Raw genomic sequence first — 12031 nt, forward strand, 5'->3', positions numbered from 1 at the left:
GGAGGGCAGAACAGCTGCTTTCAAACCTCTGAAGTCAACAAAGGGAAGAAAGCTCAGACTAGATCTGAGAGGCCCAGGGGAAGAGCTCAGACCAAGTGGCAAAAGCTGCAGAGATGTGCGCACAAGGACTTGTTCCCGGAGGAGACCATGACCTTGAAGAGGCTGAGGCCGGCAACCCCCCAGCCACGATCGTGGGCCAGCAGGATCCCTGGGATCAGGGTCCTGGTCTGTTTTGTTCACTGCTCCAGCCCCATCACCTATAATGCTGACCAGCACATATGAGCACTGCCTGCATTTGTGAAGTAAATTCATGGAGGGGAGGGTACCCTGTGTTTGAGGGGAGGCTTGCCAACTTGACCTTTAAGCTCACGGTGGCCTGAATTTGTGTGCCTCTTCCTTTTTCGGTGTGACCAGCCTTTTAAGTCCACGTGTGTCTTTGTAGCTGTCTCAGAAATACACTGGAAATTCCTGGCCTGAAGAGGACAACAGAAACAGTAGGGGATCGGCAATCCTGACTGGCAGAAGCCCAGCCTCCCAGAGGGCACACGTTTTGAATAAAAAAATAAAACAAGTAACTAAGTTGTCACTGGTTTCTCCCGTTAATGCACTAGATCCAGGAGTCACGCCACCGTGAAGGGCCCTAAAAATTTTTTTCTAAAATCTCTGTGTCAAAATATGTTATAAGGGAGCAAGTTCTTTCAACCCTCTGTTCCATACTTACAGGAGGAAAAATTCTGATGTCCACTTTGATCCCCACATCCCAACAGCTATCTCATTAAATAAATCCAGATTTACTGCAGCTTCCAGCATGCTAAAGATAAAACATCAAGGAAGAACTTGAGGTCAAAGTCATGAAATGCAGACAGACATTCTATGAGGTATTTATTTTGCAACAATCAGGTTTGGTTGCCCAGTGTCAAGTCACCACAGACAAATTATTCAGGCTCCCAATAAATCCAAACCAAAGTTCATACAGTTCGGTCAGTTTACGATGGCAAGCACTGGAGAGAAGAGGATCACCTTAGAGGATCATCTGTATACAATTCCGAAGAAAGTCATCAGACGTTAGGATGGATCCATTTCACATGTTAAGGGCGTCCCAGGACAACAAGAGGCAGATGACAGGCACACCTACCACGTTCCCTTGTATTTTGTCCTACATCGGTGCATAGTTACAACGATAACTGACAGGTGAGAAAGAAGAGCCGAAAGACACATGGACTGAACAACATTTAGTTACTGTTTGTTAAATTGGGTGATGAGACTTCAGCGTGGCACCTTACAGCTGCTGGAGGGTGGGCCATGCCATCAGTTTTCCTGCTGGCTTGCTTCCCTGCAGTAGATGCCATGTCCCAAAGAACCACACTTCAAAAAACAGAAAAGAGAACTGAAAAACAAAAAGAGTCACTTTTAAGAAAAAGACTCCCCCATTGGATATTACAATGGACTATTACGCAGCCATCAGAAAGGATGAATACCCACCATTTGCATCAACATGGATGGGACTGGAGGGGATTATGCTGAGTGAAATAAGCCCAACACAGGAAGACAATTATCATATGGTTTCACTTACTTGTGGAACATAAGGAATAACATGGAGGACATCAGGAGAAGGAAGGGGAAAATGAAGAGGGGTAAATCAGAGATGGGGACAAACCACAAGAGACTATGGACTCCGGGAATCAAACTGAGGGTTTTGGGATGTGGGGGATGGGTGAGCCCGGTGATGGGTATTAAGGAAGGCATGGACTGCATGGAGAACTGGGTGTTATATGCAAACAATGAATCATGGAACACTACACCAAAAACTAATAATGTACTGTATGGTGACTAACATAACATTAAAAAAATTATAATAATAAAGAAAGAAAAAGACACCCCCCCATATTTAGAAAGGACCTAAACTGTACGGAAGGGTACTTGTTTATGTTCAGAGGTATAGCTTCAATACCAAACAACCTGGAGCCCTGAGTCACCAACTCCAAGAAGACTTATTATGGGAGGGGAGAGGACATTTTTATAAAAGTTTTCCTCTATTACTTTGGAAAACCAGTGATTTTCCTCTGCCAGATCCCATAGCTACCTTCCCCCATCCTTCTTTGTCTCCCTTCCTTGTAACAGCTGTGTTAGGTGCTAGAGGAGGAATAAAGTAAATATGGAGGGACATGAAAAGATTTGAAAACTGGAGAGCTGTTTGTGGTTGCTGAAGCATGAGGTTGTGCAGGGGACAATGGCAGGATATGAGGTAGGACAAACAGATTAGGGATTGATCCTGCAGGGAGCGTAAATTTTGTCTTTTAGACGATCAGAGGCCAAAAAAAAAAAAAAGAAGAAGAAGAAGAAGAAAAAGAAGAAGAAAAGAAAGTTCTTAAGTGACACAGTTTTATAATTTTTTGAAAAGTGCTTTGGCTATGCATAGGATGGATTGGAAGAAGGAAAAGAAAAGAGATAGAGAAACCCACCAAGTTATTATCATAGTCCAAATGTGAGCTGATTGGGTCCTGAACATCAGGCATAGTACTAATAGGACAGACCTGAGAAACATTTCAGTGGTAGAATAGAAAAGTTGTACAGATAGGTAAGATATGGAAGGTTAGAAGGGGGATTCTACATTGATGATGAGGTTTCTAGGGTGACCAGGTGGATTTCTTAATTATTCCAACAAATAGTGATTAAGGACTCATGTGTCAGATGGGTTGGGCACTGGAGTACCATGATGAATAAAGCACCATGGTTCCAACTCTCAAGAAAGTTACACAGTCTGGCAGTGGAAACTACCAGGTAAACATACATAACATATTACTTATGTAATTGTAATTGTGAGGTACTGTGAGTCAGTATAATAAAGAACCTAACCTAGTCTAAAGTCAGGGGCAATGTGGATGGTTGTGCCATTCACGGAGACAGGAAAATATAAGGAGGATCTGGTTGCGGGGGAGATGGGTTTAGTCTTGAACGTAATGAATTTGAATCATCTGTTGGTACACCTAGCTGGCGATTTGCAATAGATGAAAATTTGGGAAGAGGTGCTAGATATAGTTAAATCCAGGGTGGGGATTAAGAAATGTGGCAGAGAGGCCGTTTCCTAATAAATGGCCTCCAACCTAAGACAATGTGCCAGGCCTCCTACTACCCTCGGGGGTAGGATCACAACTAGGAAGGTGGGCCTAAGGCAGGGGTATCTGCCTCAATGTCCCGGCTCTAGAAAAGGGAAATGTCAACAATATATCTGTGAAAAGTGGTTGGAGAAGCATGAATGCTGCAGTTTTCCGGACTGGAAGAATAGTCCTTCCTCGCCTTCTGGTAAACATTAGCTCGGGCTTCTGAAATGCTAAATAAAGGTAGAGACAAAGGAGCCCACAGGGCAGGCACTGAAGATTTTATTTTCATAAACATGCTCTTTTTCTCTCATCTCTCTAGCTGTCTGTTCCAAATTAATGTCAAGACCAGAGGAGGGATTAAAGACGGAAAATTTCCCTTGCCCGGCTGCCAACCTTTAGTAGGAAGCCTGACAGAGGCTGGGGATTCCTGGGGCTTAGCCCAGAGGGTGGCGAGTAAGATGATACTGTCCTTTGTGCCAGACTTGGTCCCTAATGCCACCATCAGCCAGAGCTCCCCTGCCTCTTACCTACCTACAACCCGACTGCTGGCCACTTCAGGCTCCCCATGTTGGGTGGTCCCACTGCGACCCAGGCCAGCCCTGAGCCCCCTTCGTGGTGGCACCCCTGCACCCAAGCCTGATCGGGGGTGTTCAAACCCAAAGTTCCCCAAGTTAGGGTTCTCTTTTTAATTTAGCAGGGCCTTCTAGTCTATCTGAAACCTGAGATAGAAAATGGGGTGTAAAATCTGGGAGGGGAAGGTCCAATCTCCACTGTTGACCCCAGTGACCCAGCAAAGGGTGGCCAAGGGTAGGCCCTCAATGAATGAACAAGTAAAAAGTGCTCAAGTCACCAGGCAAACGAACCGAGCATGTGTGCATGTGACGGGTCTATGAACTGTCAAGTTCAAAATCAGGCTTTCCCCAAAGCCTGTGGGATGCTGCAGCTATATTGGTCAATAAATCTTCACTCTCTAGGGATTCTCAGTCTATGTCCCTGTGAATAAGAAGTGCTCTAACAGAGGAACATACAAAGAGCTGTAGGAGAGCACAGAGGAGTAAGTAATTTAAACTTCCCCAAGGACAGGCTATCTGAAGGGCGTCCTGAAAAATAAATAGTGGGCTTCCAAGTAAACAAGCCAGGAAGGGGAACTCCAGAACTTAAAAACCTTAAAAAAAAAAAAAGCCTTAAAAGGTTTTAAAGCAATGTTTCCAGTAATTAATGGGAGTGCTGTTGCTGTTATTATTGGACCGTTACTAGTGCCTGGATAAAACAATTAGGTACTTATGTGCTAGCCCAATCTACTACTGCTGGTATTGTTGTAAAGTGAGATTCCCAGTAGGTAAGAAAGGAGATACAGATATAAGATAAAAGCAATTGAGAAAAAAACTCTGTAGTGCTAAATAAGAATTCAAAGTATGAGTATGAACCCATATTGCATCTCCTTTAAAGAAGGCATCAAGCACACAACACATCTATTTCCTGACTCTGAACAGTGAAAAGGCCTGTGAACAAACAACCCAATGGCAACGAGTACTGCTAGTGTCCAGATTGTGACCTGGTATGACTATCTCCCTAATGAACAGAACCAAGACTCCTTCAAGAAATGACTCAGTCTGGATCTGGGACAGGAAATGTTCAAGATGAGCCTGGAAAAGCCTGGAAAATTTTGTTTTAACAGATAATAACACATTTATCAGAGATTCTTAGGGCTATGCCAACAGGACTTGGGCCAATTTGAAGAGCTTCCCATTAGCCAAAGAAGGGACAACTTGAATATTGGTAAGCATAATACTTGCAATGGACTGAAACTAACTGGTCATTGTTGCTGAGTGCTAGCAAGCCAACTACTGTTTTGAAAGTAGGTGGGGAAAAAAGCAAAAGAATCATTTATCCTGCTTTTCTCCAGGAATTACATCACTGCCGAGCCAAATAGTAGATAAAAGGAAGTTTTTATGAAAGAAGTATTCTAATTAATAAACAAAGAAGCAAAGATAGAACTGAAATATCACCATTTTGAAAACCCTAATGATTTAACAGATGTAGTCATCGCTTAATTACTTTAAATATCAAAAAGCAAGAGAGTTTATGGGTGAAAGCATTTAACACCACATATCAAGTAGTCTTGCCAAAACCAACCAACCAACCAACCAACCAACTAACCAACCAACCAATGCTGAATCTGACCAAACCTTTAGACAAACCACCAGTTTACAGAAAACAAAGGCAAAGCAACATGATAAACAACACCATAGAAATACAATCAGCAAAATCCAGATAGTGAAAAACTATAGGATAAATCATTCTTCAACAAATATATGGTAAAGGGAAAGGGGGGAGAATGGAGTGGGAATCTACCATTTAAAAAACACTTAAGAGATACATCAACAAACTGCAAGGTGAAATTCAAACACTGAAGTACATATGATGCTTCAGAGAGATTGGGGAGACGCTCTAGACCAAGGCAATAAAGTGGATACCACAATAAAGTGAATCAATGAACTTTTTGGTTTGCCAGGGCATATAAAAGTCATGTTTACACTATACCAGAGTCTACTAAGTGTGCAATAGCATTATGCCTGAAAAATGTACATACTTTTTTCTCTGACATAATTTGTCAGAATCAGAGTGAGCATGAACAGGGGAGGGAAACAGAGGGGGAAGCAGGCTCTCTGCTGAGCAGGGAGCCCAATGTGGGACTTGATCCCAGGACCCTGGGATCATGACCTGAGCCAAAAGGCAGATGCTTAACTGACTAAGCCACCCAGGCATTCCAAAATGTACATAGTTTAATTAAAAAATACTTTATTGCTAAAAAAAATGTTAAGCGTCATATCAGCTTCCAGCGAGTCATAATCTTTTTACTGGGGGAAGGTCCTGCCTCAACGTTGACGGCTGCCGACTGATCAGGGTGGTGGGTGCTGAAGGCTGGCTGAGGCAATTTCTGGTAAGACAGCAATGAGGTTTGCCACATGGATTGATTATTTTCACAAACAATTTCTCTGTAGCATGCAATGCTATTTGATAGCATTTTACCCACAGTAGAACTTCTTTCAAAACTGGAGTCAGTCCTCTCAAACCTTGCTGCTGCTTTATCAACTAAGCTTCTGTGATATTGTGAATCCTGTGTTGTTGTTTCAACCACCTTCACGGCATCTTCACCGGGAGTAGATTCCATCCCAGGACACCACCTTCTTTGTTCATCTGTAAGAAGCAACTGCTCACCCTCAAGTTTTACCCTGAGAGGGCGGCCGCGCAGTCCTGCCTTCAGCCTCCGCTTCCCATTCTCTTGCTCCTTCTGCCCCATCTGCAGTCACTTCCTCCCTGACGTCCTGACCCCTCAGCATCGCCCATGAGGGCTGGAACCAACTTCTTCCAAACTCCTGCTCATGTGGCTATCCTGACCTCTTCCCATGAATCACGGATGTTCTAGGATGGTGAATCCTTTCCGGAAGGTTTTTATTTCACTTTGCCCAGAGCCACCAGAGGAATCACTGTGGCAGTGACAGCCTTATGAACTGAATCTCTTAATCAGAAGGCCGGAATGACTCCGTGATCCATGGGCCGCAGAACGGATGCCGTGTCAGAGGCATTCGAACACTTACCTCGTCCGTCTCCATCAGGGCTCTTGGGTGACCAGATGTACTGTCAGTGAGCAGGAATATTTTGAAAGGAATCTTTTTTTCTGGGGATGTCTCAACAGGGGGCTTAAAATACTCAGTAAACCATCTTGTAAACAAGTATGCTGTCATCCAGGCTTCGTTGTTCGGTTTACAGAGCACTAAAGTATAGATTTAGCAAAATTCTTGAGGGTCCTGGGGCTTTACGAATGGCAAATGGGCACCGGCTTTAACGTAAAGTCAGGAGCTGCATGAGCCCCTCCCACGCGAGTCAGCCCGGCCTTTGAGGCTTTGAGGCCAGGCGCTGACTTCTCTGCCGCAGTGCACGTCTCACACGGCATCTTCCCCGACAGAAGGCTGCTCCGTCTACACTGAACATCTGTTGTTCAGTGCATCCACCTTCACGAATGATCCAAGCCGGAACTTCCGGATCACCTCCTGCGGCGTCTACACGGGCATTGGCTGCTTCACCTTGTCCTTCTACGTTATGGAGGCGGCTTCTTTCCCTAAACCTCATGAACCCACCTCTGCTGCTTCCAACCTTCCTTCTGCAGCTTCCTCACCTCCCTCAGCCTTCACAGAATGGAGGAGGGCTCGGGCCTTCCTTGGGGTCAGGCTTGCCTTAAGGGAATGTGGTGGCTGGTTTGCTCTTCTATCCAGGCCGCTCACACACTCTCCACATCGGCACTAAGGCTGTTCCACCTTCTTATCATCCGTGTGTCCCCTGGAGCAGCGCTCTCAGTTTCCTGCAGGAACTTTTCCTTCGCTTTTGCAACTTGGCTGTTTGGTGCAGGAGGCTTCGCTTTCAGTCTATCTTGGCTTTCGACATCATTCCTCACTAAGCTTAGTCACCTCTAGCTTTTGATTTAAAGTGAGCGATGTGTGACTCTTTTTATTTGAACACTCAGAGATTATTGTTGAGCTATTAATTGGCCCATTTTCAATATTACAATTTTTTAATAGGGAAGCCCGAGGAGAGGGAGAGAGACAGGGGAATGGTTGGTCAGTGGAGCCATCACAACACACATAACCTTTATGAAGTTTACCATCTTACATATGGGTACAGATTATAGCGCCACAAAATAATTACAACAGTCACACCAAAGACCTGTGATCACAGATCACCGTAAGAAACATATTAATAATGAAACAGTTTAAAATATTGCAAGCATTACCAAAATGTAACACAGAGACACAAAGTGAGCAATTGCTTTTGGGAAAACGGTGCTGACAGACTCGGCTCAACACAGGGCTTCCACAAACCTTCAATTTGTAAAAAAACAAAACAAAACAAAACAAAACACAAAAACACACACAGTATCTGTGGAGCGCAATAAGCAAAGCTCAATAGCCCAGGGTATGCCTGTATTAAGAAGATACAATTTTTTTTAGGTGTGACTGTGGTATTATGGTTATGTTTTTAAAAGTTTAAAAGTGTCTTTTATAGATCCAGGATTTAAATATTTATGGATCAAATAACACATGTGCTTAGATATGCTTAAATATAATAAGGGGTAGGGCATCTGGGTGGCTCGGTTGGTTAAAGCCTCTGCCTTTGGCTCAAGTCATGATCCCAGGGTCCTGGGATCGAGCCCCGAATCGGGCTCTCTGCTCAGCGGGGAGCCTGCTTCCTCCTGTCTCTCTGCCTGCCTCTCTGAGTACTTGTGATCTCTCTCTCTCTTTCAAATAAATGAATGGAATCTTTAAAATAATAATAATAATATGGGGTATTAATCTTAGATGTGCTTCAAAATAATATGGGGGTATAGATGGGTGGATGGATGAAATAAAGTTGGCAGTGAGTTGACAACTGTGCAAAGTAAGCAATGGGTACATGGACATTCACTATACTATTCACTCTGCTTTTGTCTATGTGTAAAAACTTTGCACTAAATAAGTTTAAGCAAGAATGAAAAGTTACTGTGTTGTGTGCCTGGGTGGCTCAGTTGGTTAAGCATCTGCCTTTGGCTCAGCTCATGATTCCAGGGTCCTGGGATCGAGTCCTGCATTGGGCTCTGTGCTCAGTGGAGAGCCTGCTTCGTTTTCTCCCTCTGCCTCTCCCCCTGCTTGTGCTCTCTCTCTCCCTCTCAAATAAATAAATAAAATCTTTAAAAAAATGTTACTGTGCTGACCCACTCTCCAACCCAGGTTCTTCCGATTGACTTCAAAGAGAACCAGGAAGAAAACTGATGGAGAAACAGCACAGACACTGAAACTGGGCTCTCTGGGCAGGGACATCTCAGATGTGGTGTGGACAAGAAGGGGCTGGTGGAAAACAGCTTTAGTCATGGTGGAAAGTCATACAGTCTGGAAGCTTTGTTAAAGAGGATTATAGCATTGAGTTAAAACTGATTTCAGAATAAAAGAATTGATGTGTATAAACATAGTAAAATGGTTTGTAGCTTTGGCTTATAATATGAACACTCTTAACAGGAGTGAGTGAAAGGATAATTGCACATAAACCCTGTATCAAATCAGGAGGGTTTTTTAATTACAAAGGAATCTCCTAATCCCCTTTGCTCATCTCTTACTAAAGCCCGATCACACCGCAGTGTAATTACCTGCTGGCCACCCTCTTCCAGACAGACCCACTTGTCATAGCTCCTGGGAAGGCAGCCCCAATACAAATGTCATCTTTCAGATACCCTATCCCACAAGCCAAAGTAAGACTCCCAAGGCACAGTTTCTAGGCTTCCCCTGGGTCTTGGCTCAGAGAAGAAATGGCACTGGCCCTCAGGTGATAATTTAATTAAAAAAAAAAAAAAAGGAAGTATGGGGTGCCTGGGTAGTTCAGTGGGTTAAAGCCTCTGCCTTCGGCTCAGGTCATGATCCCGGGGTCCTGAGATCGGGCCCCACATCGGGCTCTCTGCTCTGTGGGGAGCCTGCTTCCTCCTCCTCTTTCTGCCTGCCTCTCTGCCTACTTGCAATCTCTGTCAAATAAATGAATAAAATATTTTAAATAAATAAATAATTTTTAAAAAGGAAGGAAAAGAGGGAAGAAGCAAGCCAGATATTCTCTGTAATATCTCCATGATTTATATAGGGGTGGTTTCCCTGATCACAAGTCATTGGAGGCTCCTCTGTGATCCCGAGTTTCCAGGGAGAGAAGGGGTGGATGTTCTCCTGGTAATCCACGCCAGGCTAAGCCCTCCAGTGTGCAGATTTACATGAGGAATGTTATCTGCGAGACTAGAAGCCATTCTTTTTCAGTGAAAGCTGCAAGTCTAGAGATTACAGAAGAAGGCGCAGGCAGCTCATAAATCCGCAGAGCCTGGGGCTCTGGACAGCCCTCGTTGGCAAAGCGATTGATGCTTCTGCCACGGAAGCTCCAAAGAAACTCTTCGTCACTATCTCATTTGGAGACCTGACACCCGAACGGAGACACTGATGCCCAAGTTTATAGATCTGAGCAAAGCCCAAAGGTGTCAAATCTATATAAATCAGGATGGGAGGTCTACAAAGGCCCGGAGGACCAGGCTTTTCTCAAACGCCAGCTTCTGACTCTCTGAAGGTTTAGAGCACCTGGGACACTGGCCTGGAGCCTTCATAACAAAATGCAAGGAAGGAACTTGAGTTCTAACACAGGAGCAGCCTCAAAGAGCCCCTCCCTAGGTCGATGTCAGGTATTTTTGGCCAAGAGAGACCCAAGCAATGGCTGCTACTGTGGGCTCAGATTTTCTTGTTCCCAGGGATAGGAGCCCACATCACATCATTGTGTCCCAATGAACCTATGACTTCACCTTCCCAAATGCCATGAGAAGCTAACTACTCTCTTCAGAAAAATAGGTAACTGATTGCTTCTGCCCAACCTTCAGGGTCCAGCTCAAACAACACCTATTCTATGAAGCCTTCCTTCAGGCCAGTGAGTCACAGCTTCTGTGCTCCCACCATGCTCATCAATTCACAATTTGGGTCTGGCACGTCTCTACAAACACTGCCTGTTTATTATTTGTTTAGCTGTTTTACCCATGGACCAAGGCTCCCTGAGGCTGACTGTATTTGACTTTCTGGGTCTCCAGTTCCTGGACCACGGAGGCCACAAAACAGCCTCAAGTAAATGCTGAGTGAAAGAATAAATGAGGGCTCCGTGAGCCAAGACACCTCTAATAAAAGCCCACATCCCCCCTCTTGCCTTAATTTTACAAAGGGTCACCTCCAGCCACCCAACGTTAATTGAGCACTTGCTCTGTCTGTGCCAGGCAGGCATTAGGCCAATGTACTGGGGAGTTCAAGCCCAATCAGACTTAATCCCTTTCCATGGACCTCAATCTCAGGAAGAGACCCACCTTGCCCCAGGGCCTTCTCTGCTAACAGTTAATGAAATCCATCTGCAGGAGGAGCTTAACAAGTATGTAGACAATCAAACCATAAGGCAAACAAGCTACCATACGCTCATTCTAAGGCAGTGGACTGTAAAAACCACCCACTGAGGTAATGGAAGAAAAATTTAGAACTTCTATAAATATTTATTTTTCATCAAAAAATAAAAAATTAAGCTTTAATAGTTACTATATGGATTGACAACAGACTATGCAAATATTTCAAATACATACATATTACAAGGGTGTGTGCTTGTGGCAGACTACACAATGGCCTCCACACAATGTACATGTAGATCAAATCATCACAACGTATACTTTAAGTAACTTACAATTTTCTTGTTAATGATACCATAATAAAGCTGAAACATAGTGTAAAATAAAAATGCCCTCCTATCGCTTCTTGGCCTTTTGGCTAAGATCAAGTGAAAAATGCCCTCCAATGATCCCTGCCTCCGTGTACTCATGCTTTGGGTAATTCTGTCTCACTGAGTGTGGGCAAGACTTGTAACTTGCATCTCATCAAAAGAATATAGGAAAACTCAGATGTGGTGTGGACAAGAAGGGGCTGGTGGAAAACAGCTTTAGTCACGGTGGGAAGTCATACAGTCTGGAAGCTTTGTTAAAGAGGATTATAGCATTGAGTTAACTCAATGTGATAGATATCACTTCCACAGTTACTTTACTTTATATTATCTCTGTCTTCCTAATAGACTGTCTGTTATCTCCACTTATGGCTTTGATGAAGTCAGCCATCCTATGTGGCAAGGAACTGGGGACAGCCTCCAGGTGACACTGAGTAAGGAGCACCCTCAGTCTAACAGACCACAAGGACATCAATCTTGCCAACAACCTGGTGAGCTTGGAGGAAGATCCTTCCAGTCGAGCTTTCAGATGAGACCCCAGCCCAGGCCAACACTTTGAGTGCAGCCTTGTAAGAGAACCTGAAGGACAGAACCCAGCTAAGCTATGCCCAGACTCCTGAGCCACAGAA

The 12031-nt window shown here is 44.2% G+C and overlaps 1 protein-coding gene across 2 annotated transcripts in view; it reads right to left on the reverse strand.

Annotated features, from left to right (window-relative positions):
- Positions 1-857: 857 nt before the first annotated feature.
- Positions 858-12031, reverse strand: part of YIPF1 (Yip1 domain family member 1) — a 38589-nt gene continuing 27415 nt past the window's right edge. For both annotated transcript variants that reach the window (XM_032844110.1, XM_032844109.1), the window contains one exon: positions 858-1387. The gene's annotated coding sequence lies outside the window, so the exon portion shown is untranslated. The remainder of the gene's footprint in view (positions 1388-12031) is intronic.

The sequence above is a fragment of the Lontra canadensis genome, unplaced genomic scaffold, assembly GCF_010015895.1.
Source record: "Lontra canadensis isolate GAN:19392208 unplaced genomic scaffold, GSC_riverotter_1.0 scaffold148, whole genome shotgun sequence".
In the NCBI taxonomy this organism is placed as follows: domain Eukaryota; kingdom Metazoa; phylum Chordata; class Mammalia; order Carnivora; family Mustelidae; genus Lontra; species Lontra canadensis.